Source organism: Delphinus delphis, chromosome 5 (genome assembly GCF_949987515.2).
Source record: "Delphinus delphis chromosome 5, mDelDel1.2, whole genome shotgun sequence".
Taxonomy (NCBI): domain Eukaryota; kingdom Metazoa; phylum Chordata; class Mammalia; order Artiodactyla; family Delphinidae; genus Delphinus; species Delphinus delphis.
The window spans coordinates 48,273,197-48,298,904 of record NC_082687.1 but is presented as its reverse complement, the minus strand read 5'-3'; the positions used below and the strand labels follow the sequence as shown (position 1 = coordinate 48,298,904).

The following is a 25,708-nucleotide window of genomic DNA, read 5'->3' as shown; positions in this document are numbered from 1 at the left end:
TTCGATTGGGGCATTATTATCAACGATTACATTAACCTTTCCTCTGAGGGAAAAGAGTTTAATGACAATTACATATTTCCTTCCTTCCTTCTGCCTGACTTCCTTCCTTCACTGCTTTCTTCCTATCTTCCTTCCCCCTTTCTTTCAGCCCTTCCTTCTATCCTTCCTTTCCTCCTTCTTTCCCTCCTTGGGAGAAAAATATAATTGTACCATTATTATTTAGTTTTAAGATGAAATTCCTTATAGTGCATTTTTTTAATGAAACAATTCAGCCGGCCTTTTATAGTGAGCATTATTTTGACTTTTGGGATTGTGTCTCTATACCTCCTCATCCATGCTCTATACTCAGCCATTCACTCTCGGAGCGAGAAGACATCTTAGGGTGTGTTTGCTAACTCTATATTTCAGATCTAGACAGTTACCTGGATAATTCAAGTCAACATTCTTCACTTGTGTTTTAAAGAGGATAAGAAAAAGGAGCTAGGCTAACATTTCCATGGCCAATGAAGGAGATAAAGCACCCATTGTGTAGTAATAAAAAAATTTCCAACCCGATGCCGTATCTCTACAGATGAGGAAACCAACTGCAAGATAGATATATTTTTAGATGCCTGATCCCCCAATCCAATTTTACTTCCAATATCTTTGTCAGATACTTACCTGCATTCAGGTTTTCAGTATAGTCTAGGAATCTTAGATGTCTAATACTACAGGCATATAATAAAGTGGAGATATTTTCATATTAGAAATATTTTATATATTCGATTGATCATTCTGGCCAAAAAATCAGGGCCATGCGAGAACTTCCTTAAGTTATAGGTGTGTCTTTATAGACAAATTGAAAGGAACAATGGTGCTCTTTCTAAAATAATTCAAATTTTACATTTTCTCTTGGAATCTAGTCATCAGCTGATGGTTTGCCTGAGTCCTAGCATGGTGTGGAATACAAATGAATATGCAGGGACTCAGAAGTGTCCTTCTGAGTAAGGTATTGGCCCCATGTATGTGAGAATCCAGGGTGCATCAGGGACCAGGTCCAGGTAGGCAAGGTGAGCCTGGTGCTAAAAAGAAAAGAAAAAAAAAAAGAAAACCTGAGAACAAAATACTCTGGGGACAGAATGGTGAAGAGAGCAAAGTACAGATGGACCTTATCATCTGCTGCCCTCATAGGCTGTCATTCGCAGGGCGCTGCCAGCCTAGCAGGGTGGCTCTCCAAGTGAACATGCGTGTCTGTCTGTACGTGTGTGTGTTATGTGTACGTGTTGAACTCTTTAGGAAATGACCTTTTTTCTTTATTTCATTTTTTCATGTTCAATCACTAATGTCAGATGTCAATAATATATCTGAATTTCTCAACTTGAAAGAGTAAGGGTACATTTCGTTTTAAAATGTATTTTATTTCTGACCTTATTTCTTACTCTTTTGCACTGTCGTTCTGCTTCATGATTACATTTTAGTTACCAGGTTTATTGCAAAATCGCCACACACTTATGATGCACCCAGATGGCACAGACAACACATAATAACCAGCTCGAGGCAAGAAAAGCAGGGATGTTAACAGCTCTCAACCTTGACTGTGCTTGTGGGGCACGCTCACTCAGCAGTTGGCAATGTTTTATAAGACCCTTCTCTTATATGATGTTTCATTGGTCTCAGATCATTTCCATGCATTCTTATGTTTAGCTAAGAATTTTTTTTTGCTTGTAAGGGTATTATGAAAACATTAAAAATGAGCATTTTGGGGTGGGTGCACATGCTAAGTCACACATGGATATGCAATCTCTTGGTAGTATCTATTCAATTAAATTTCAGTTATGTGTATCTAAGTATATAATGAAACAAAAAAGGAAATGACCATGAGAGACAAAGATATAAGATGAGCAGGAAAGAGCATTGGGCTGGGAGACTGAAGAGATGCTCTTAGACCTAGTATGGCAACCTGATAATTTTGCAACCTTTCTGGCCATCAGAGTTGTTATCAGTTAAATGATAACAGTGTTGGCAACGGCTCCTTCCAGCTCTAACACTTGGTGCATCTTGGACATTCAGCTGAGTGTTACCACATGATTGTGTAAAAACACAGCAACTTTCAGAAAGTCCGGTTTTTCTGACCCTATCATAAATGACGCCCATGTGACTGATAATATTACTCTTGTTGCCCTGCTGGTTTATGGAACCAGAGCCCTAAGGAAGACCTGGACTTGGTAAAGAAAGCCTTGTCGGTGAGGCCATGACTCAGCCACCCAGAGGAGCACGCAAGTGATAGGTTTTGACATGCTGCTCTTCAGGTCGTTGATCAGGACTTAACTTGAGGTGTGGGATGATCCTGCAGCTGAGAGGGAGGAGCTTTCACGTGGGTTCTGATGCAAAACTTACAGGTAGTGTTTGGCTGTAAATTGCCACAGGGAGTGTGGCTGCTTTGTGAGTATCAGTGAAAGTTTCACTATAACCATAGCCAAGACAGATAAAACAGATACAGGTAAAATCCAGTGCTGAAGTAACTTGTCCTTGCAGAAATCTTTAGCTCACTAATAAAGGAAACAACATGGCCTATTTCAAGTAGATTACTTTGATGGGAATGATTTTTAAAGAAAGATTTCATCCATGACCTCATTTGGTCACTGTTGGAAATATGTAAATAACTGCAAATTATTTTACAAATTCAATGATTTATAAAGCCAGGAGTCATTTAATCTATTTTATTTCTAAGAAAATATAGATGCCTATTTGTATTCTTCTTCATTATTAGATATTTTAGCTTCAATTTTAAATCAGTCTTCTCTCTAAGAAGAGTGATACTTTATATCAAATACAACATGAAGATTGCATCACCCTTACTATAGTTCTTGACAAAAGGAAATAAAAAAACACCCTAAATATTTCCTTTTGACTTTAAGGACAGGTTTTTTGTTTTGGTTGAGATATAATTTCCTCTAGACCACCTCTTCCTTCATCTGCTAGGGTTTCCTGCTCTTATTTCCTGCTTTCATAGCTAGTGTTTCTGTAGTGCTTACAGTGTGCTAGGTATTGTTCTCAGGCTTTTACATATGATAACCCTATAACCCTATGATAACCCTATCATTTTACATATGATAACCCTATAATTGTTTAATTTTGATTCAGTTATTATGACAACCCTATAAGGTAGGTATTGTTATGCCAACTACAAATTGGCGCTTGCCATCTGCCTCTAAAGGATTAAGTCAAGAGCTGCTGCAGTTGCTGACCTTCAACACCCCCTGAGAGGAGTTCAGGGTGGAGATCAGGAATGAGGCACTCTGTACTCTGGGAAAAACTGGCAGAACAGGTCTTCAGATAGAGATTTGCAGGAGAAGATTTTATGAGCCCAATTCTTGCATCTCCTCGTATCTAGAGAAGCACTAAAACCCTTCATGGTGATGCCTGCTCGTGACTAGCAGTAACCTTCATGAGACTGGCAGCAACCTTCTGCAAACAATATGTGCTTGATTGCATGTACTCCCCCTTCACCAGAATCACTGACCTTCCCCCCCCCCACCTCTTTAAATCAGTTTCTCAGAGCTTTCCAAAATTCTGTCTCCTGGGCTATAGTCCTCATTTTGCCCCAAATTAAACTTAACTCGCAACTCTCACGTTGTTTTTTTTTTTTTCAGTTGACAGTTATTATGCCGCATTTTGCAGAGGCACACAAAGCCTGGGCATCTTGCCTGAGAGGACATAGCACAGGGGGCACTGTGGGTTTGTAGCCACTCATCATTTTTACCCTCTATTTTCTCGACTATCCTATATTTCACTTGGTTAATACTTTCCTTTCAGGACGTTGAATTATTTCTTTTATCCCCCGCCCACCTTATGTATAATAGCAGGTTTTAAAGTGCCTAAACAACAGTATTGGTGTACAACAGTCCTCACTTTGCATGGTTCTGATATACACAAATTTCAATTACCACGGATTAGCTAAATAACACCAGTCCCCCAATAGAGTGATGTGAATTTCAGTTAATAATTGCATCAAGTGCAAACTTCTCTGCTAGCTCTTTGGGGCACACATCATTATGTCAGTAACAAATGTGCATCATGATCTTGTGACCAATCATACCACTTCTTTCAAAGTCTGTGGGCGATTGGTCATGCCACATCTGTTATTCAGTTCAGACAGCAAAGTGTGTAGTTCTGTTGACTGTGGTAAACCACGTAACATTTTGCAAAAATAGATCATGCAAAGAGAGAACTGCCAGCAAAGAAATGAAAAGTGATAATTCTGAAAGTGAAATTTGAAATAGCTGACCATGGGATGTTGACAGTGCCACTGTTTGCCATTTGAGACTCTAGATATACAGCCAGATGAACTTATCGACATAAATGAGGAAAGTGGTTGTTACTGAAAGGATGACAGTGTCCCAGAGGAAGTGACACTGGCATAAAACTCTACATTAAAGGAACTCTCAGAGATATTTCATGACATAAGAAAGGGCAAAGACAAAATGTTGGAAGTGGATCCAAACTTAGAAAGGAATCTGACAATTCATCAAGTCATAAAAGAGGTACTAGCTCTGTGTTATAAGGTATACGACCAGGGGAAGAAAAGCAGTATTCAAACTACTCTGCATAAGATTTTTACAGATAAAGAAAACACTTGGATTCTCAATGTTTCTAATGTTTAAATTATGGTATAATAAATAAATACTAGTTTTACTATAATTTTCAATTCTCTACACATTTATAAACCACAGTAAGAGAGTTTTTAGTGTTTTGACAAAAAATTTTTAAAGGGCGTTGAGCAAATGTAATATCCCCCCATTGATTATTAAGATTACATGGCACTGTTTCAGCTTGCACAGTCATTTTTATGATCTTACATTACTGTAAAAAGTGAGCCCTCCCTGCATTTATCTCTATGTTCAATAAAATTCATGAAATTAGTGGTCATATAGTTCAAATTCATATCCACTGTCATAATCACCTCTACTACACGATTATTCAATTGTGTTTGATTACAGTTTCTCACTATTACTACCCATGGAGGTTATGCAGTGTTGGAGGCATCGTTTGCTTAGCACCTTTTCTAGGAAATCCACACTCGTGCTTTTGCTCAAAATAGATCCAAGTTAGGCCTCTGTGCAACACCATTCCTCTCTGGGTGCTCTGAGGAATTAATAAAGCCTTAAAGTTATGACTAAAGTGCTATCTTGTTTTGTATTGAACCTCAGTTATAGAACTCAAGATAGCTCATCATTGCTTCCAGCATCTGACAGGTGCTTACTGCTACCTTTCAATTACTTGAACATGCCTCCCCTCTTCAATTTAAGACATTACAAGAAGAAACGGTATTTTAAAACATCAGTGATAAAATTACTGGGTATGTCGAAAAATTGTTTTTCATTACAAACAATCATAAAATAAATAATCTTCTGAAAACCTTAAATTTGCTAATATAGATTTAAAACAAAACAAAACAATGAGGCGTACCCACTTTCACTTGGAGTTTCTTTTAATCATTTTGGTTGGTAGCTTTGAAAGGAAATTCATACATTCCTAACAAAGAAGGCTGTATTCTCATGAAACAGAAATAAGAGATGATGTGGTATGAGGTGTAAACTGCTTCTTCTGAGTAATGAGCTGGAAAACAGTCTATGGGCCAGGACTCAGAAGCGCATAATTACAATGCTTTTATAACAGCCATTCACTGAATGGATTTGGTCAGCTGAACAATCTAATTAATGACTTCCTATGCTGTTACTTCAGCTAAGCTTGTTCACATTGGTGAACAGTCATATGCCTCATTTACACCTTGTAGATAACACACAGATACGTCTGTGGAAGCTTCAATAGCTTTGCTTCAGTTTTGTGATGAATTCTGCAGGGATTGAGGTGGACAAGGACAAGACATTCCTTGTCTTCAATTCTTCCATCCCTGACCGCTCTGCTCCACTTACTGGTCTGTAAGAAAGCAGGGAGTAAGACGATGCTGGGAAGAACTGGTGAGAAGAAAGCAAAGAGATGGGCAGGAGGAACAGTGTGTAGCACTTTTCTCAGAATCAGAATAGGCGGGTTAATGTCTAAGCATGATTCTCTTTGCTGACTTAAACTTATAGGATAGTAAATAGAAATTATAGAGGTAAGTCTAAAGGTACATATATTGTTAATGGAACTGATTTAAATTATCAGAATAAAGAAGCCACGTTTGATGTGTCTAATCCTCTAACACAACCAATAGTTTTTTTTTATAACTACAGTTGCTTCTAGACATTTTGTGTATGCCTATTTTACATACTTTGAGGAATATATGACTTATGCACTTAAATTTTTATCAGTCATTTTCCATGCTGAGGTCCTAGTTCATGGTTATGTTCAGTGAATATATCATGGTTTGCCTCGCTCCTTCTCTCTTGTGAAATGCTTGTTTCCCTTTTTTCCCCCTCTAAGTATTATACTAGAGTATAGCTTAAGCTGCTATAGCAAAGGGACACCAAAATACATGAACTCAACAGAATAGTTTAGTTCATTCTCATAAAAGTCCAGAGTTAGGCAGACAATCAGCTCTGCTTCACTCAGGGATACTGGTTTCATCCATCTTACTTTTTATATTAGTTTGACAGAACTGCCGTAACTAAGTACCACAGACTGCGTGGCTTAAACGACAGAAATTTATTTCACATAATTCTGGAGGCTAGAAGTCAGAAATCAAGGTGTGGCCAGGGTTATTTCTTCTAATGCCTCTCTCCTTGGCTTATAGGTGGTCATCTTCTCCCTGTATCTTCACATCATCTTCCTTCTGTACATGCCTATGTCCAAATTTCCTTTCTTATAAGGACACCAGTCATATTGGATGAAGGCCTACGCCAATGGCCTTGTTTTAGCTTAATTACCTCTTGAAAGACCCTCTCTCCAAATACAGTGACATTCTGAGGTACTGAGGTTGACTTCAACGTATGAATTTTGGGGGGACACCATTCAGCCCGTAACACTATTCCACTTGAGCATTGTTATCCACACAGTTGAACTGCCTCCTCATCCATGGTTCCTTCCATGGAGATGAAAGAGAGACAAAGGCAAGTGACTTCCCTTTTGAGAAAATTGAACTGGAAGATGCACGTATCATTTCTGCTAGCATCCTATTGACCTGAACATAGTCACATGGCTGCTCTTATGTGGGAGTAAAAAAGATGTGGAATTTATAGTCTCTAGATGGGCACCATATTGGGTGAATGACAATCCATTCTGTATATAAGAACTTGAAGACCAATCTCTTACTTGGGAAAAAAAAAGATTTCTTCATCCAGCATCCATATACCATTCAGTCTATTCTAACTTCATTCTGTTATGAAAACCTCAGGGACAATCTCATCATCGTCTGCTTGCTTTTCAGTCAGTTTCAAAGCATGAGCTGCTTTGTTTTTCCTAGGGGGTTAGTGGATGCCTAGTGTCAGCGAAGTTATGTCTTGACTCAGTTCTTACAGGATTAACTCTGATCTCTCTGTAGGTAAAGGATATGTAGATTTGCAACAGAATGTGCATAGTCAGGATAGCCTCATCAAACTATCTGGTTCTAACTACACTCATTTTTATTATTCAATCATTGGTAGAGACTAGACACTTTTTGACTACTTCATGCAATGTCAAAAATTATATCAAGACCTTTTGGGGCTTCCATTTTTCATAACTCCACCTTTACTGACCTTATTTTCAGGCTCTTGATTATTACTGATGTTTTCAGTAGCCCTTCTAATTCACTAGGCTATACTTTTTATTGAAGTGTATGTCATGCAATATGTCCAGAAGTTGGAAAAACAACAAAGGGAGCAGGTCAGGAGACAGTCCTTGGCCCAGGGACCATCTCCAACATGTCCTGAGAAGGAAAGGCCCATGACTTACTACTTATTTTGCCTGGTAAGAAAGAGAAACCTACAAAGTGAGATGTGGCAGGAGAGCAGGAGGCCTTCAGGGTGGTATGCTGGGAGGAAAGCCAGCTGGCTCAGGTCCACAAGCTTCCCTCTGCCCCTGCTGGTCTCACAGTGGCACACAAACTGAGAAAGGGCTCCCAGAGTGTCCCAGGCCAGGTTAAGGTTAACGCTGGGACACCAGATAAATGGGATAGCAACAGAGATTTGGTTAGCCAAGGCTGAATTGGGCCGTGTCAGCCAAGAGGAGGGCAGGGGGCCACAGTGTAGGGGCCTGACACAGACTCAGGGCCCCCGGCCTCGGGAGATGGAGCTATTGCCATAGCCACGAGGCTCTTCTGAAGACCAAGGGCCAGGCCTGGGCACAGCCTACAGAGACCCCAGTCGTGGGGGCAATGGTACTTTAAGGTAGCCTGAGTCGAGAAGGCCTGGGTCATACTTGTAGGAACTGGGGACAAGCCTATGAGAAAGCTCTTGGCTACTGTTCCTGGGCCCCAGGGCTGCACAGGGTCCCAAAGACCCATGTTTCTCCTTGGTTCAAGTGTTAAGATTTTTTGCATATGCCCAGCCAGGCAAGGTGAGATACCTGCTGTTAGAACACAGCCTGTGCATATATACCCAGAAGTGGGATTGTTGGATCTATTTTTAATTTTTTTTTTTTTTTTTTGCTGTACGTGGGCCTCTCACTGTTGTGGCCTCTCCCGTTGTGGAGCACAGGCTCCGGACGCGCAGGCTCAGCGGCCATGGCTCACGGGCCTAGCCGCCCCGCGGCACGTGGGATCTTCCCGGACCGGGGCACGAACCCGTGTCCCCTGCATCGGCAGGTGGAATCACAACCACTGCACCACCAGGGAAGCCCTCTATTTTTAATTTTTTGAGGAAATCCATCCTGTTTTCAACAGTGGTTGTACCAATTTACATTCTAACAGTGCACGTGTTCCCTTTTCTCCTCATCTTCGCTAAAACTTATTTCTTGTCTTTTTGATAGTAGCCATTCTAACAAGTGTGAGGTGGTATCTCACTGTGGTTTTGATTTGCATTTCACTGATGATTAGTGATGTTCAGCAATATTTAATGTACCTTTGGCCACTTGTATGGTTTCTTTGGGAAAATATCCATTCAGTTCCTTGGCCCATTGTTTTAATTGGGTTGTTTGGGGTTTTTTTTTTGCTACTGAGGTGTATGAGTTCTTTATATATTTTGGTTATTAATCCCGTATCCAATATGTGGTTTGCAAATATTTTCTCCTATTCTGTAAGTTGCCTTTTCATTTTTTTTTTTTAAAGAAGATGTGGGGTTAGGAGTATATTAATTTTATTTTATTTATTTTTGCTGTGTTGGGTCTTCGTTTCTATGTGAGGGCTTTCTCTAGTTGTGGCAAGCAGGGGCCACTCTTCATCGCGGTGCACAGGCCTCTCACTGTCGCGGCCTCTCTTGTTGTGGAGCACAGGCTCCAGATGTGCAGGCTCAGTAGTTGTGGCTTACAGGCCCAGTTGCTCCGCGGCATGTGGGATCCTCCCAGACCAGGGCTCGAATCCGTGTCCCCTGCATTAGCAGGCAGATTCTCAACCACTGCGCCACCAGGGAAGCCCTGCCTTTTCATTTTGTTGTTACTTTTTCTGTACTGGAGGTTTTTAGTTTAATGTTGTCCCACTTGTTGATTTTTACTTTTGTTGCTTGTGCTTTGGTGTCATATCCAAAAAATTCTTGCTAAGACCAATGTTAAGGAGCTTCTTCCCTATGTTTTCTTCTGGGAGTTTTATGGTATCAGGTCTTAAACAGACTTTAATCCATTTCAAGTTAATTTTTGTGAGTGCTGCGAGAAAGGGCCCCAATTTCATTTTTCTTCATGTGGTTATCCCGTTTTCCTAGCATTGTTTGTTGAAGAGACTATCCTTTTCCCATTGAGTATTCTTGTCTCCCTTGTCAAATATTAGTTGACCCTGTATGTGGGGTTTATTTCCGACTTCTCAATTCTCTTCCGTAGGTCTGTGTGTCTATTTTTATGCTGGTACAGTACTGCTTTCATGACTGTAGCTTTGTAATATAGTGTGAAGTCAGGGCGTGTGATGCCCCCATCTTTGTTCTCAGCACTGCTTTAGCTATTCAGGGTCTTCTGTGTTTTCATACAAATTTTAGGATTTTTTTTTCTATTTCTGTGAAAAATGCCATTGAAATTTTGGTAGAGATTTAACCAAATATATAAATGGCTTTGGGTAGTATGGACATTTAAAAAATATTAATTCCTCCAGTCCATGAACATGGAATATCTTTCTGTTTATTTGCGTCTTCTTCAATTTCTTTCCTCAAAGTCTTGCAGTTTTCATTGTACAGATCTTTCATTTCCTTGGTTAAGTTTATTCCTAAGTATTTTATTGTTTTATGAAGCTATTGTGAGCAGAATAGTTTCATTATTTCATTTTAAGATATTTCATTGTTATTGTATAGAAACATAACTGATTTCTGTATGTTTATTTTATGAGCAATCCCACTTCTGGTATATATCCAAAGGAAATGAAAATAGGATATCAAAAAGATATGTCATGTTTATTGCAGTTTTATTCACAAAAGATATGGAAATAACCTGTGTCCCTTAATAGGTTAATGGATAAAGAAGATGTGATATATATACAATGGAATTATTATATAACCATAAGAAGGAAATCCGGCCATTTGCAACAACATGGATAGATCTTGAAGGCGTTATGCTAGTGAGATAAGCCAGACAGAGAAAGAAAAATACTCTATGCTCTCACTTATATGTGGAGTCTAAAAAAGCTGAACTCATAGACACAGAGTTGGATGGTGGTTACTAGGGGCTGGGTGGGAGAATTGGGGAGATGTTAAAGGATACAAACTTGCAACTAGAAGATAAATAAGTTCTGAAGACCTAATGCACAGCATAATGATATAGTCAACAATACTACATTATAAACTTCAAACTTGCTAAAAGACCAGTTGTTCTCACCACAAAAAAAGAAATTATAATTCTGTGACGTGATAAAGGTGTTAACTAAACTTACAGTGGTAATCATATTGCAATATATAAATGTATCAAATTAACAGGTTTGTACACATTAAACTTACACAATGTCAACCATATCTCAATACATTTTTGTTTAAAAGAACACGGCATGCAGGATCTTAGGTTCGGCCTGAGGCACAGTGCAGGCAGGGATGGGGACAGGGACTCTCATACCTGGGCTTCTGCTCCTCAGTGCCCTGCTCGCCCTTCGGATCCTCCTTTGGGGTCCTGTGTGCTACCCTGCTGGGCACCCTCCTGTGAACAGTCTGGGAAGGCAGTGGGGCCAAGTGCCCTCCTGCGGCTGGGTTAGCTTCACAGGGAGGCAGGAGCAGCACCAGCTCACTAAGCTACCAAGGAAAACAGTTTTCATGATGGAGTCTGTGCTTGAACTCGGGGACGGATTTGTGGATGAAGAGTGGTTGGTCCTAGAGAGGGAGGGAAGAGGGGGTATCTAGCCCAGCCACCCTGGGAAAGTAAGAAGAAAGAGAAGGCCAAACCTTGAGCTGGTCTGTCCATCTACTCCAGGCCTATAACCCACTCGTTTCTTAAACTGCCCCAGGAACGAGACACGTCCAGCCTTGGAGGGGAGACAACAGCTGAGCCCACCCCTGGCAGTGATTTCTCTCTGGCCCACAATTCCCTGCACAGTAGAGGCCTAGGGGTTCTCTGGCCCCTCACAATGACCCTTTCTAAAAAATGCTGAGGAGGACAGTGGGAAGAGGAGGGGCTGCTCAGGGTCCTCTCAGGAATTCCTGGAGGCCAGAGAGGAACTGTGGGATGGGATACAGGAGGGGGTGACACATAGCCTGACACAGATGCTATGTGTCAGGCATTGTCATAGGCACTTGGGATGCAACAGTGACAGAAATAGGCCAAGTCCTTCCCCAAAAGTAGCTTACATTCTGGTTGGAGAAGACAGATAATAAACAAATTATACATATACTATATTAGGCAGCATTTAATGTTACAACAATAAAACAAGAAAAGGGGGGCTATGGATTTATGGAGTGAGGTTGTTTAGAAAGGGTGGTCAGAGAAAGCTAACTGCTGACCTGGACAAAGTGAGGGAGAGAGCCATGTGGATATATGGGGGAGAAACAATCCAGACGCATGGAACACCTTGAGGTGCAGTGTGGCTGCTGGTTTTAATAAGCTGAAGAAGGCCACTGTAACTGGGACAGAATAAATAGGGGGAAGAATGCTCAGATATAAACTCAACGAGGTAGCAGTAGGGGTGCCACATCATGACCAGCCTTACAGACCATGGAAAGGAATTTGAATTTTACTTTAAGTGCAATGGAAAGCCATTGGAGGATTTGGGCCAAAGACATGGTATTTTTGCATTTTAACAGGATAACCCTGGTTTTCTGAATGGCAAATAGACCTTAGAGAAGTGAGGATATAAATTGGGTGCCTGTTAAGAGCCCATTGTAATTATCCAGGTAAGAAATTATCCAAGATGGGGTGTGGCCCATGGTGGTAATGGGTGAAAGTATTAAGAGGTAGTTAGATGGTGGATAAAATTTAAAAGGAGAGTTAGAATGGTTGGCTAAATGATTAGATATAAAAGGAAGAGGAGAATTATTTATGACTCTAAGAGTTTTCAAATAGGTAAGAGTGAAGGTACCTGTTCTAGAATCCTTTTGAGATGAGTCTGAAAGGATCAATGAATTTCATCTATTTATGTGTATATAGGGCAGAAAGTGGGAGAAGAAAAAGGGGCTCTTTCCATGTGGAGGGAACAGCAGATCAAAGGCAAGGAGGAAAAATTACAAAAGGCCTTATGTACTCAATAATAGGTCCAACATTGTTGAATGAGGAAAGTATGATATTCTTTTTTTTTTTAACATCTTTATTGGGGTATAATTGCTTTACAATGGTGTGTTAGTTTCTGCTTTATAACAAAGTGAATCAGTTATACATATACATATGTTCCCATATCTCTTCCCTCTTGCGTCTCCCTCCCTCCCACCCTCCCTATCCCACCCCTCCAGGCAGTCACAAAGCACCGAGCTGATATCCCTGTGCTATGCGGCTGCTTCCCACTAGCTATCTACCTTACTTTTGGTAGTGTATATATGTCCATGCCTATCTCTCGCTTTGTCACAGCTCACCCTTCCCTCTCCCCATATCCTCAAGTCCGTTCTCCAGTAGGTCTGTGTCTTTATTCCTGTCTTACCCCTAGGTTCTTCATGACATTTTTTTTTCTTAAATTCCATATATATGTGTTAGCATACGGTATCTGTCTTTCTCTTTCTGACTTACTTCACTCTGTATGACAGACTCTGGGTCTATCCACCTCATTACAAAGAGCTCAATTTCATTTCCTTTTATGGCTGAGTAATATTCCATTGTATATATGTGCCACATCTTCTTTATCCATTCATCCGATGATGGGCACTTAGGTTGTCTCCATCTCCGGGCTATCGTAAATAGAGCTGCGATGAACATTTTGGTACATGACTCTTTTTGAATTATGGTTTTCTCAGGGTATATGCCCAGGAGTGGGATTGCTGGGTCAAATGGTAGTTCTATTTGTAGTTTTTTAAGGAACCTACATACTGTTCTCCATAGTGGCTCTACCAATTCACAGTCCCACCAGCAGTGCAGGAGTGTTCCCTTTTCTCCACACCCTCTCCAGCATTTATTCTTTCCAGATTTTTTGATGATGGCCATTCTTACTGGTGTGAGATGATATCTCATTGTAGTTTTGATTTGCATTTCTCTAATGATTAATGATGTTGAGCATTCTTTCATGTGTTTTTTGGCAGTCAGTATATCTTCTTTGGAGAAATGTCTATTCAGACCTAGAGACACATACAGACTGAAAGTAAGGGGATGATATTCTAAATAATTGTGATTTGGCCCCGAATAGCTGTAGCTTTACCATGATTTCTTCAAAAGAATCTCCACTGAACAAATCTCTCCTAGAGCAAAAAGAACCTTATAATTTGGGACTCCATCTGGTCAGAATTATTCCTCAAAATTCCAACCCAACAGTCAAAATATGAGGACAGAAGAGGATCTAGAATTACATAGAAGGTACCATTCTTCTGAGAAACTACTATAAAGGAAACTAGTATAAAACTCCCAGAGTGCTTTTTTTTTGGGGGGGGGGTACGCGGGCCTCTCACTGTTGTGGCCTCTCCTGTTGTGGAGCACAGGCTCCAGACGCGCAGGCTCCGCGGCCATGGCTCACGGGCCCAGCCGCTCTGTGGCATGTGGGATCTTCCCGGACCAGGGCACGAACCCGTGTCCCCTGCATCGGCAGGCGGACTCTCAACCACTGCACCACCAGGGAAGCCCTCCCAGAGTGCTTTTAAAGCAGCTTTTCGTCTGTATTTTCGCTTCTTTTACTACACTTGCTTGCAGATGTCTTATTTATGCACAGTACTGTACATTCAAAACCTGAGAGTTACCTTTTACTCCATGCTGTTTTTATATTATATACAACCTTTCATAAAAGATTATGATTTGTAGTTAGGGTGATTTAGGTTTGAATTCTAGCTCTGTTGCTTAAAACAATTATGATCTTGGCAAATCACTTCACTCCTCTGAGACTTGATTTTATCATCTGAAAAACTGAGATAAATAATACCTATCTTATAGAGTTGTTATGAAGATCAAATGAAATAATCACCTCACCTGAGCTCATGTATGTGACTTGCTGAGCATAATACCTGGCAGAAAACAGTGTATGTTTGTGTTTGTGTACATGCACATTGTTCAGCCTTTCTCTCCATTCCCACTAGAGCAGCAGTCCCCAACTTTTTTGGCACCAGGGACCAGTTCCAGTTTTGTGGAAGACAGTTTTTCCATGGACAAGGGAGGAAGATGGTTCAGGCGGTAACTCGAGCGATGGGGAGCGGCAGATGAAGCTTCACTCACTCGCCCACCGCTCATCTCCTGCTGTGCGGCCTGGTTCCTAACAGGCCATGGACCGGTCTGCGGCCCAGGGATTGGGGACCCCTTCACTAGAGTACTAATCCAGAAAAATGTAACTTCACATTTCAATTACCACCCAGCTCCTCATTACTTTTCTGGCCTCAGCTCTCTTCTGATCAGGTATGTTTTCACCCAGCAGTCATATGAATAACTTTAAAGCACTCATGCTTATCCCCATCTTCTCCAAACTCCTGTAGTAGATCTCAGTCTGCCTCTATTCTTTTTGCTTTTAATCCTATACTACCTTGCACTTTTATTTAGTTGTTCCCTGCTAAATTGTATGCCTCTGCAACGTAAGCTTCTTGTCCTACATTTCTTTTGTCTCTCCATCCCATACCAGGTCTCAGCCTTCTTAGTCATATCATTGGTCATTTGTATGATCATCCTCGATACTTATAAATCTCTTGTGTCACTCGTACATTACAGAAGCAATTCCTTATAGTTGCCCTAATGGGAACAAAATCTCCCACTCAAGGTGGCATCCAACACATTATTAATCTACAGCAACCCAGATTCAGTAGTGATACATCCATTGAGTCATACATTGATTTGGTCAGCACATATTTCTCACTCAACACACCTTCCAGGTACTAGGGATATAGCCATGCACAGAGAGACAAAGTCCCTGCTCTCACGGAACTTATATTCTCTAGATTATATGTCAAGGTAAGCTTCTTTTGGAAGTGGTTTTGGTACCACTTATTCCAAATGTGTGTTCTACAACAGGGGTCCCAACCCCTGGGCTGTGGACTGGTAGCAGTCCTCCGGCCTGTTAGGAACCGGGCCTCACAGCAGGAGGTGAGCGGCGGGCGGGGGAGCAAAGCTTCATCTGCCGCTCCCCATCGCTCCCCATTGCTCACATTACCACCTGAATCATCACCCCCATTACCACCTGAACCATTCCCCGCCCCCACACTCATCCCCCACCCTGTGGAAAAATTGTCTTCCACAAAACTGGTCCCTGGTGCCAAAAAGATTGGGGACCGCTGTTCTACAAGATGGGAAAGTAAGAGCATGTTACCAGTTTCTAAGGAAGTAAGACTGTTTTGGAATGACATCACTTTTAGAGAACTATTAATCTGTGATGACATTGTAAAGAACCAGAATTAGACTGGCTCTCTACCAACTCAGCTTCTGTGTTAATCATTTTAATTTGATGATATGTGTCTTAGTCAGTTTGGGCTGCTATAACAAATGACCATAGACTGGGTGGCATAACCAACAAGCATTTATTTCTTACACTTCTGGACACTGGAAGTCCAAGATCAGAGTGTCATCACAGTCAGGTTCTGGTGAGAACCCTTCTGAATTACAGACAGCTAATTTCTCATTGTATCTTCACATGGCACAAAAAGCTAGAGTTCTCTGGGGTCTTTTTTTCTAAAGAGTATTAATTCCATTCATGAGGTTGGAACCCTCATGACCCCTAATCATCTCCCAAAGGCCCCGCCTCCTAATACCATCACACTGGAGGGTAGGATTTCAACATATGAATTTTAAGGAACACAAATATTCAGTCAATAACAATATGGTTGATCAGTCCCACTCAAAATATCAGCTTTTTGTGGTAAATGATTACAAGGTAGCTCAAAAGTTCAGCTTTAGTATAAAAGAAGATCTAACACTGTAGCCCAGAGGTGATCTCTTCCAGTCATTTTTTAAAAAGCTGATGGAAATTGGCAAAAGCCTCTGTTAGAGAGACTGTTACTAATACTGTGGTGATAGTGCTACATATGTCATTTCAGAAAGCAGGTAGAGCCACTGATGGTCACTATGAAACCCCTACCAGTGAGCCAGTTGCCACCTTGTTACTTACAACATGGGCAAGATGCTTACTGTGAAGTCTATGTCTTTGAAATCAGGTCAACCTTTAGAGACATACTTTTTAGTAGAACGTATTTGACATTGAATGATCTATCTTTTTAGAGAAGAGTGAAAGTTGAAGCACAAAAAGGCCGTCTACCAGAACAGGAGAAGTGCCTGATGCCTCTGCAAGTCTTTCTTCTTCTTTTATACTGAAGGATGAGATTTCTTTCTTCTTTTTTTTTTTTTTTTGTAGTTGTTTCTCAGGACCTTTTAAAAATAAAAGTATCTATGGAAGGGAAATTTTATCTCCTAGTGTCTTGGGTTGATCATGACAGACTACTGGGATCAAGACCCTGCCAAGAGATTTTGAGAAGACTCCAAACAGCCTATCTAGTTTACAGATTTGCCACTCTATTGTACAGATGTTCAGAAGCTTGAGGAAAAGGATTGGGGAGGAAAGTAAAAGGATTGGGGAGAATGACAGGAGTAAATGATAATCTTTTGTAAAGGAAGTCATGAAAGGAAGATATTTTTAGTTATGTTGATAGAGTACTAGAAATATCCTAGCAGTGATTCCCTACTCCTGCCCACCAAAATAGAAACTGGCAGTGGTGGCTGATACCATTCATGGTCAGAAAGGAGGTTCCTCTGGTGGGTCATAGACAGAGTTTGTAGAAAACAATTTCAAATTTTCATATCGGGTGATTGATTTGCTATTTGGCTCCATGGAAAGCCTTCCGAGTTGTATGAGTGGCAGTTTTGGATATTCCTATCTATGATACAGTAGCTGGATATACGTAGATTTGATTTAACATAAGGAGAAAAGTAACTAAAGCAAAAACAAAAAAGAAAGAAAAGGCTTAGCCACCTTACCCATTCAGGTAATACAGTAAACAGGTGAAGGAAGTCTTTGTAAGTACAACTTATAGAAATGTGACCAGAGTCTCATATTCTTGTCCCCAGTAGGGCGTTAACCCTGTCTGTCCCATTAACACCCCCACTGGGTGCCATGATAATGAATATCTTAATATATGTAAAAAAAAAAAAAAAAAAAAAAAAAAAAACCTCGTAGAAACCCCAGGAATCAGGCAGCTAGGTAATTGCAAGAGAAAGCATAGTAAATTGTCTGTGGGGCACCTGATTCCTCGCTGTGGTCAGTGGCGAGCCATTCACTTCTCAAGGAGCCCTTTACTCTGTCTGGCTCATCATGCTCTCAAGTGCCATTTTTTTATCAACCATATGAGAAAGTAGAGTGTTTTCCATACTATCTCCTGAGTCATACTATTTCTCCAGTCTTATGCCAGTCAGGTTTTTCTGGTTGTTATTCATGCACTTCATTTTCCTGAAGCGTGTCTCCCCTTCATTACAGTGGATATGTTTGAGACGTCATGCCTAAATGGATTGCATTTAGACGCAAGGGGGAATCTCCAAGCATTTAATTTAGGCAATTGCACATGTATAGGAGGAGGCTGAAATTCACATGAAAGGAATGAGGAGTTTTTCCTCTGCTGCTCAGTTGCCACAGATAAGGAATCATCCCTTTTTCCTTTTGGAGAAGAGGGTTGGTTTTAAAAATTAGTTGTAGCATTGTTGGAAATCTGACATGGGCTATAGAGTACTTCCTTGAAACAGACAGAGAAATGGACAAAATATAAAGGGAAATAAAACAATACTACAGGAACTTGAGATAGCAATTCCTCCTCTTCCACCCAAAAACAGATTTATAAAGCACAAATATATTCTTTAACTTTGCCAGAATATACAATTTCCAAACTGTATTAGCAAAATTAAATTCTGTTTAGGTACATATGGAGATTCCATTATTTGGGAACTTTGGAGTAGTGTATCATGTACGATAGCAGAAATTCACTATCTGCCTAAGAATTAGTGAGTCTTCCTAACAAAGTATTTTAGATGAGAGTTATTAAGTTCAGGCCCTGGGAACCTGGGAACGTAAATTTTCCAGAGGAAATAATGACACAGAACACACAAGCCAGAGACATCCTGTAGTGAAGCATGGGTTGCTGGTGCCAAAAGGTTAATGATCACATACTTCTTCCTTTATTCCTACCTTAATTGTTAAAAGGCATTTTAATGTCTTATGTTGTTATAAGTATCCTTCATTAGTAATATTTCCATACCTTGTGTGACCCCTGGATTTTTTTGAGGTACACACATACACTGAACACAGTTTCTTTCATCGTCCCTCTCATCACCTCAAATTTTAAACTTGAATATCTTCTGCTCCATACCTATTCTTCTTATCATGACATTGAAAGATGGTTGACTTCAAGTAAGAAATGTTGGAAATTATGTCAAGCGAAACCTGTGTTAATTCTTCCCTTTAGGAATCTGAAGCCAATAACATGATAAAAAGTAGATGTCTCTATAGTGGAGAAAAGGGAGCACAGCAGATTAGATAGATATTCCAGGCTGAAAAAGGATTTCTTTAATGATAATTTAATAGCATTCAAGAACCTGAAACTTTATGAAAATATAACATAAATTTTTCCTTTAAATTTCCTTCTGAAAATTATTTAGTAGCATACATTTTTCTCTCCAATTTCTTATCTTGCAAAACTGGTTATTCTTAAATATATAAATGCCTAGGTTCATTCACAAAAGATATTTTTTTAAAAGCTCTTTCACCCTGAACACAGTAACTACAGCTGCCATCACCCAATCTAAGTTTCCTGACCCCTCACTTCGGGGTCATGCAGCCCCTGACCACCTTCCTATCCTCATCTCTTTCTACTCTCTGTTTCCACCATGTGCTTTGGTCATAATGAACTTCTTTGAGCTCCTGCATTGCATCAGCTTCATTGTCAAATCCAAAGTTCCTTTGCTTTTATTATTCCCGATGTTTGCATTGCATTCTCTCCTTCTTTCTTACCCCCTCACACATCCATAAAATCTTGAAGATTTTCTGTCACTTTACAGATATTTCTCTGACACCCATTTGATTTGGGGTGCTCCCACAAGAACCAGAATTTATTCCCATCTTAGCACGTCTCACTTTATGTTGCTATTGATACTTTTGTGTTCTCCCTTCTCTGTCCCAGGTGATAAACTGATCTCATTAGAAGAATGTACACAGAATAGGTAGTTTCCCCATTTGACTTATCCTGCCTCAGAATATTTTTTTTCCAAATTTTAAAAATACTTTATAAACAAGGTCCTACTGTAAAGCACAGAGAACTATATTCAATATCCTATGATAAACCATAATAGAAAAGAATTTTATTTATTTATGGCTGTGTTGGGTCTTCGTTTCTGTGCGAGGGCTTTCTCTAGTTGTGGCAAGCGGGGGCCACTCTTCATCGTGGTGCGCGGGCCTCTCACTACCGCGGCCTCTCTTGTTGCGGAGCACAGGCTCCAGACGCGCAGGCTCAGTAGTTGTGGCTCACGGGCCCAGTCACTCCGCGGCATGTGGGGTCTTTCCCAGACCAGGGCGCGAACCCATGTCCCCTGCATTGGCAGGCAGACTCCCAACCACTGCGCCACGAGGGAAGCCCCAAGAATATATTTTTTAAAAGTATGTATATATGTATAACTGAATCACTTTTGTATTGCTGTATAGCAGTAATTAATACAACATTGTAAATCAACTATACTTCAATAAATAAAAATAAAAATACTTTAGCCATTGCTCTTAGGTTAAATGCCCCAAATTTTTAGCATTGTCTGCTGGGCTCTACATGAGCTAGACTCACGTCATCTTCTGCACTCTTCACTTCCACATGTCAGCCCTGCTGGCCTTCTTGTAGTGTTTCCAGGAGTTCACGCCATTTTCTGCCTGGGGGAAAGGTTATTTCCACCTCCTTGCAAACATTGTTCCCCGGCCAAGAACACTGTCTACTCCTCACCTCTCCATTTCACGCGGAAAAGATTGGTTCATCCTCTGATTTCTGGACTTGGCAGAGATATACCACATGTGCTCAGGCTCAGTTAGGTCCTCCCAACACGTTCACAACTGTAGGAAACATTTTGTTTGTAGGATATTTCATAGCCTTAGCTCAGTTACTACTTAGGTAATTATATTTGTAATATATAGCCCCCAACTAGACTGTAAGTTCCAAGGGACAGTGACTATGGCTGTCTTTCTCATGAAACTTTTGCTGTAAATTTATCCAGGGCAGTTCTTAGCATGTGTGGGAACAGTGAATAATGAGGTTAGGAAAATATGCCAGGGTTAGGCAATAATGCAAACGTGGATGTAGGCCATATCATAAAAGGTCCTAATTGCCATGACAGTCAAGATTCATCAAATGTTTATAAGCTGAAATGATCTAATCTGTGTTTTAAAGAATAAATCTGGCAGCAGGTTATATGGCTAATAAGGTAGAGACTGAAATCCAAGAGAGTGATTATAGTAGATTATAAAAAATGACTATACTATCTTCTGTTCTCATAAGCACATCCTCTTGGCAATGTGACTTTGCCATTCTTCCTATTCCAGGCCTTTAAATTTGAGCTTGACCATGTGACTTGCTTTGACCAATGGGGCATTCAAGTATTGCACACTGGGGTTTGCCTGGGACCTGACTGGGAAAACTGAGGCCACCATGTGAAGTAGCCTTCACTGAAGCAGTGAATTTTAACCTTGTTTTAAATCTACTCTACACAGTTTATATGTATAATACTCCCCCCTACCCCCACCAGTTAGAAGCATCTCTCATTTCAGCAGTGATTCTCAGTGGTGTGTACTGGAATCATGTGGTGGGAGGGGGCATATCTAATTTGACTACAGTTCTCAGGAGATTCCAACATACTCTATGACTACAAAGTGAAAATCACTCTACCAAGTTTCATGGATCAATGAATGAACAGTTTACGCAGCCTGGGGAGCTAACAAGTACCACTCAGAAAGTGACATTTAGCCAGATCTGAAAAGGAAGAATAAGTATTCATCAGATGGAGAAGTGCAGGGAGTATATGTCAAAGAAAATAGTATGTACAAAGGCAAATCTTGTGTCCAAAATGACTGATTTTAAATGGTAATTTCTTTCCTTTCTATACAATTGAACATACACTCTCTAATGTCTAAATCTGGCTGGTAGGGCATTATTTTTAAGTAAATCTATAGAATATACTTTGCAGGGTCAAGAGTTTACAGAGAGGTCATTCAGATAAATTATCATGATTGTCACCTTTCCTCAAAATATTCTTATTATCAGGTAACTGCTTTAAACATTATCAAGTCATTTCCATCTAAATCTCATTCCCTAGAGTAAGTTCCACGCAGGTAACAATAGGAGTTGGTGATTATTTTACTTGCCTCCATTGTCAGTTTCAGTAACTCTAAAATCATGTGGACTTTATGAAATTTAATCTAACTCTGGTTTTGAGATACCTGTTCATGAGTCTCTCTTGAAAGCATTGATATCAATCAAGATCTAATACCTGATTCTCATATATACAGAATTGTTAGTATTTTCCTTGAAACCCACACATACTCCCTCACAGTAAATAAATTTCTGAATGAAACTACTGCCTAAAAATTCTTCTGTAATTGTTTTCAGTGGAGCATGTAGTACACCTTTTCCTCACACATAATAGGTTTAATCTTTAATAGCATCATCTTCAACAAACAGGTGCAAACCCTTGTCTGCCCTCGGGAAAGACCAGCCAATGAGAAGTTATTCTGGTGATGTAATGCTTGTTAATTATCTCTCGGACATGACTGGGGAAGATGCTCTTCAGAGCATCAAACATGTATTGAATTTAACTCTCACATGACTGAGCTTAGCTCATAAGCCACTTCTGGTACTTCATAAACATGTCACTTAGGACAGCCTTCAAATAGTTATGCAAAATCCTTAGACTAGAGAATTTCTTTTAAGCATTGGCATCTGTACCCATTGGTATTGGCCAATGGTAATTTCTCATCTCTCTTGAGAAGTCACTTCCATATCTTGGTCCTTATGTAAATAGATGAAGAATACATTAACACTAGCCAGCAGCAGAAAAATGTAACATTTCTTTCTCAGATGTAGAACCTAATGAAAATCAAATTAAAAGGAATAGAGATCTTATATTTTTTAAATCAGATTCATCACAACCTGCCTCTCATGACTGTGTACAAACTTCTCCTTCACATCTGCCCAGTTTATTTCAAAGATAAAAATATTTGAAACAAGTATTTATATAACCAGGTGTGTTCACAGTGATGTCATAAACTTCTGCCTAGTGAGTAATTTACAGGGCTCTGTTGATGCAACTAAATGCTTATGAATGTCCAGAGAAGTCCTCGCCCAGGTCAGGTAAAGACTATCACATAGTCTAATTCTATGAAGTGATAGACAGGACAGGATAAATGTGTGTTAGCTTCCACAGTAAAGTATGCAAAACTACAGACACAGAGCTACAAATTTCGGGTAGGTATTATTTCATGCAACAGCTTATTCTCATTCCCTATTCCTCCACCTCAAACCTCACTTTTTGAGCAAAAGAATGCAATAGTAAGCATGTTGTGAAAAACATAATTTGAAAGAGGAGGGTATAATACCGGATCAGTGGTTTATCTGATCTGAATCTCACCCAAAAAAGAAAGCAACTCAAACTGCTCATCCAGGGCTTCCCTGGTGGCGCAGTTGTTGAGAGTCCGCTTGCCGATGCAGGGGACATGGGTTCGTGCCCCGGTCCGGGAGGATCCCGCGTGCCGCGGAGCGGCTGGGCCCGCGGGCCGTGGCCGCTGGGCCTGCGCGTCCGGAGCCTGTGCTCCACAACGGGGGAGTCCACAACAGTGAGAGGCCCGCGTACAGCAAAAAAAAAAAAAAAAAAAAAAAAAAAAAACTGCTCAGCCAGCTGAAATTTGAAGTGCTGGATATAATTCAAAGATGATGAACTATGAGTACTCACAGTAAAATTGTAGGAAAATTACTATATTAGAACTCCCCCCCCACTTTCTTCAGCTATTAAAATGAAATAATAATTAAATATTAATTATTAAAATGATGTGTATAAATTTCGTGGCAAGTAGTCAACTGATAGTGGCTATGGTTACGACTATTTTTCCATATATACATAATTCCAAGCCACTTCATTTTTCAAAGTTGAAAACCAAATTATAGAAAAAATTATGGTATACCCAGAATGGATTCCCAATTTTATCTAACTTTTGATTGTGAAATAAACCATTTTATTTTTCATTGAAGATTTAGTTTGTACTTCTTAATTTGCCATATTATTCAGTAGTATTCTATTTTTATCTATTAATATTTCAAAGTGCTCTACAAATATATGATTTTACATACTATCAGTGTAAATAATAGTAGTATAGTATATTTCTTCTAGAGATCTGCTGAAATTTTTAAAGGCATTACTTCTCTAATCCTATAGAAAAGGTTCTGGAAGGCATTGTTCATGCCATCAAGTCAGCTTATTGGAAAATGAAAAATGCAGTTTGTCACCATCATGCAAAATATGTAGTTTGAGAATTTCAGTAAATTAACTTGAACTAAATTGTTTTGATGTTGTTTGTATCTAGTCAAAAGCACTGACACATTCCTGCAAATTGATTTTAGATTTTAAATTTCAAGGGCTATTTAGTTCACATTATCATAATTTACTGAATGCCTCACCTGTGTATGGAGAAGTTCTCAGATTAAAAATGACAACAATAATCACCACGAGACTTAGTTTCTGCCTTCTTGGTGCCCGTGTCTAATTAAAGGAACAGCACAGTGTGGTAAATTCCATAACAGAGTTTGGTATAAAATGACTGGAAACATAGATGGTGGCACTTTTAATTCAATGCTGGAGGGGTGAATTTTTGAGAAAAATGATGGACAGGTAACATTTTATTGGCTTTTAAAGAATAATAAGGAATTTCTTATTTGGATAAGGTAGCAGCGTATTCCAGGTGGAAGGAATAACGAGAGCAAAGGAAGAAAGGAATGATAATTTGTAGCTATTTATGAAATAGCTGTTGACCTAGCCTAGTGTTTCTACAGCATAGAGTACATTGGATAGAAGTATGGCGGGAAAAGGACATGCTTCATGTATAGAGGCACATTTTGGAAAACTAACATATTACCTTCTAGATCACAGCATTCTTATCTTTTCTTTGTTATATGCCATGAGAAGATTCATGAATATACACTAGCTGGATTTTGTGTGTGTGTGATGCCTTCAAGCTTATCTGGAGTTTTCTTCAAGTAAAAGAATATTATTCCTTTGCTTTTCCTATTATTAAAAAATACTGCATTATACCAATACACTTAAAATAAGGTAAATGTAAATTTTACAAACCATATTTCAAGAAGGCAATATAAATTGTACAAAAGTAATGCTTAATTAAGATTTAGGGAACATCTACTGATTTCATTTATGTAGAAGCATATACGAGCAAACTTGTAAAGGCAATACATCTAAATAGCATGTGATTGATAAGGTCAGAGTATGCATTAAAGAAGTATTGTCTATGCTAACTTTGTACTAAAAGAGTTATCTGGGAAAAGTTCATTATTCTTAAGCACACGGTGAAACACTAAACCAGTAGGTCAATTCATGAAACCATTCACCTGTAATATTGTGGGTGTGAGAACATTCTTAAATAAAACTTGATAAAAATTCTCTGCCATTTTCTTTGAGTATATTCACTGAATACGAAGTCTTCATTCATACCTTAGAACAGGACTATGTGTATTTGCTCAGTTAATTTTAATATGTTTAATGATTTTTATTAGACTTGCAGTGGAATGTATTATCCACATATACGTGATACTGCTTTTATAACAGGACTATTCTAATTTAACGGATGATGTGTGTTGAACTATCTATATCCTGTATCCCCTTTGTGACCAATATCATGTATTTTAGAAGTAGTTAACTGGAATTACATGTAGTTGGATAAATCATGGGTTATAGATTTTCATTATGTAAAACTAACTGAGCTGCGTAGAGATTCATCCTACAGCGTTGGCCTCTTTGTGTTCTTTCTATACACATTAGATATCATACACAGAAGTGTGTGTGTGTGTGTGTGTGTGTGTGTGTGTTATAGCCTACTTCATTCTAAAAATGATTTGAGGATGTTAGGGTTATATGT

The 25,708-nt window shown here is 39.6% G+C and overlaps 1 protein-coding gene across 1 annotated transcript in view; it reads left to right on the top strand.

Annotated features, from left to right (window-relative positions):
- The window catches only part of MTHFD2L (methylenetetrahydrofolate dehydrogenase (NADP+ dependent) 2 like), a 138,125-nt gene that overhangs the window by 110,656 nt on the left and 1,761 nt on the right, over nt 1-25,708 (top strand). The window lies entirely within an intron of this gene.